The sequence below is a fragment of the Gavialis gangeticus genome, unplaced genomic scaffold (assembly GCF_001723915.1).
Source record: "Gavialis gangeticus isolate Ggan-Ray unplaced genomic scaffold, GavGan_comp1, whole genome shotgun sequence".
Lineage (NCBI taxonomy): Eukaryota > Metazoa > Chordata > Crocodylia > Gavialidae > Gavialis > Gavialis gangeticus.
In genome coordinates, this window is record NW_017728973.1 from 6,040,266 (window position 1) to 6,042,664 (window position 2,399).

Here is a 2,399-nt window from a genome sequence, read left to right on the forward strand (position 1 = left end):
CCAATGGGGAGGGCATGGTGCTGGGACTCAGGACAGCAGCGCTCACTCCCAGCTCCTGAAGACTCCCCCCAGCCCTGTTCATGGAGCTCTTCTCTGGGCCTGGGACTAGTTCAGTGCCACCTCAGGGTTTGGAGGCTCACAATCATAGCAATCAGATGGTGAACTCTGGAACAGGGACTGTCTCGTGTTCTGTGTCTGAGCAAAGAGGCTCTCATCTCAGCTGGGGCCTCTGGGTGCTCCCATAATACACACAGTAGTTGGGTCTGCTCAGCTTTTCCTTCTTCCGCTGCCCTCTCTGTGGAGTCATTGATACCAGCCCTGTACTTAGGCCCATATGAAGCTCTCAAAGGAAGAATATGGGTTAATGGGGGGACACCTGTGTAGGTTGGTATGTTATTGTTGGTCTCAGGGGAGTGCTGGGGGTCATGTAAGCCAGGGTGGTTTCATAGTTTCTAGGGTCAGAAGGGACCTGAGTAGATCATCGAGTCTGACCCCCTGCCATGGCAGAAAAGAGTACTGGGGTCAAATGACCCCAGCAAGGTGTACATCTATCCTCCTCTTAAAGACCCCCAGGGTAGGAGCCAGCACCACTTCTCTTGGTGTTGTGAGGGTCTCAAGTGTGTGGGGACTGGCAGGCTGGTGTGTTATTGCAGGGTCTCTGGGGAGCCAGTGTGATGGTGTGGGATGTTTGGGGATTCCTAGACCCAGCCAGGCTGGTGTGGTGTTGTGCAGTGTCTGTGGGGTAGGGACAGAGACCTGGCAGGGTGGGTGTCCTTCCTGAAGGTGCTGGGAGCCTCGCTCCTTAAACTTTGAGGGTCCTTGCCTGCCATGAGCGGAGACCCTTTTTTTCTCCCTTTCACATTACCTACAGGACATAGGTCCGAGTGCCTGGAACCCCGCTGTTCTTCAGCCATTTCCTCTTGTGTGGGGGGCCGAGAGGACCCTATTCCTTCACCTCTTAGCTCCCCCCTATTGCCCTGCTATGGCCACTCCCCTCTCCTCCCTTCTCCAGCTGCTGTCTCCTTGAAGCTGCATTGCAGTTTCCAGGCAGTGGGTAATAAATCCGTGCATGACAAACAGCAGCTAAATATAGTCTCAGCTGAAAGCTTTTGAGACCTACACACACCTGCCCGGCACAGGGGGAGGAGATAGGCATCGTCAGAGGCCTGTGACGTTGGCTGTGATGCAGCCTCAGAGCAGCACCAGTGAATGACCCACTTCCATTCCCACTGGGCTTGGTCTATGGGGAGCAAACGGCACCCTCCCTCCCCTGCACCCAGGGAGGGGAAAGGGAGGCCCTGCCTGATGATGGATGTCTTTGAGGTTTGTACGGGGACTTTGGAGCTGCAAAAGCAGGAGCTGTGGTCCCCACCCCATAGGTTCCATTTGTCTGAATCCAAATCTGCTGGGCCTGGCTCAGTGTGCCTCTCCCAAGCTAGCCAGGATAAGGTGGGCCCTAGTCACTGTTCATGGGGGCTGAATCTGTGCCCAGGTCTGGGAAGAGGTCAGACAGCTCTAGGATCCCACCCATGATTCTCTGATTTCCTATTGAGGGAAATCTCACTAGAGCTGTCCCATCTTGAATGGCCCCAGTGCTTTCCCAGCTGCACAGGTTCTCCTGAGTCAGGAGGCCCAAGCTGCCTTCCTGTCCATCTATCTAAGACCTATAGCCATAGGAACCCCTCTCTCCACATCGGTCTCTCCATCCATCACCAGATCTCTTCCTCTAGCACCAATGAGAGCTCTTAGGAGCTGGCAGTTGACAGTCCCTCATGGCAGCTGCTGTGGTATCAATAAGCTTCAGCCTTTTTCCTCCTTGCCCCACTGCATCCCACTTGGAGGTCCAGCCCCCCAACCCATCCCCACATCCATGTCATGTCCTGCCCATGGCCACCATGCTCTCAGCCTTCAGATGAGTAGTTTGACAGGGTGGTAAGGAGAGACCCACTCCTCACTCCTTGCCTGCACCTCAGAGCTAAAGAATGAAACCTACCTAATGGCGCGCTGTTCTGAAAACAGAAGGGGGGATCAGAGAGTTCCTTGGAGGGGCAAATGGCTTTCCTCCCTTTATATATGCATGGGTCTGGGCCAGTAGTTAATGGTTTTGATTCACTGCCTGAACCCCAAGAGAATAAATCATGGAGCAAATCATGAAGCAGATCCTAAGAAATCCTTTTCTAAGCACTTGGAGGAGAAGAAGGTGATTAGAAACAGCCAGCCTGGATTCACCAAGGGCAAGCCTTTAACCAATTCTTCACCTCCGTTTTCTTGTGCAGGGACCGGGACTTCCCTGCTGTGATAGAAGCCGGACTCGAGGGGATCGCCTTCAGACCTCAGGTTGGGGAGGACCGGGTTAGAGAGCTTCTGGAGGGGCTGGACGCGTTCAAGTCAGCGGGTCC

The 2,399-nt window shown here is 54.3% G+C and overlaps 1 long non-coding RNA gene across 1 annotated transcript in view; it reads left to right on the top strand.

The window, feature by feature from the left end:
* The first annotated feature begins 1,861 nt into the window (after positions 1-1,861).
* The window catches only part of LOC109290687, a 16,486-nt gene continuing 15,948 nt past the window's right edge, over positions 1,862-2,399 (top strand). The window contains exon 1 of the long non-coding RNA XR_002095654.1: positions 1,862-1,872. This is a non-coding gene — a long non-coding RNA (uncharacterized LOC109290687). The remainder of the gene's footprint in view (positions 1,873-2,399) is intronic.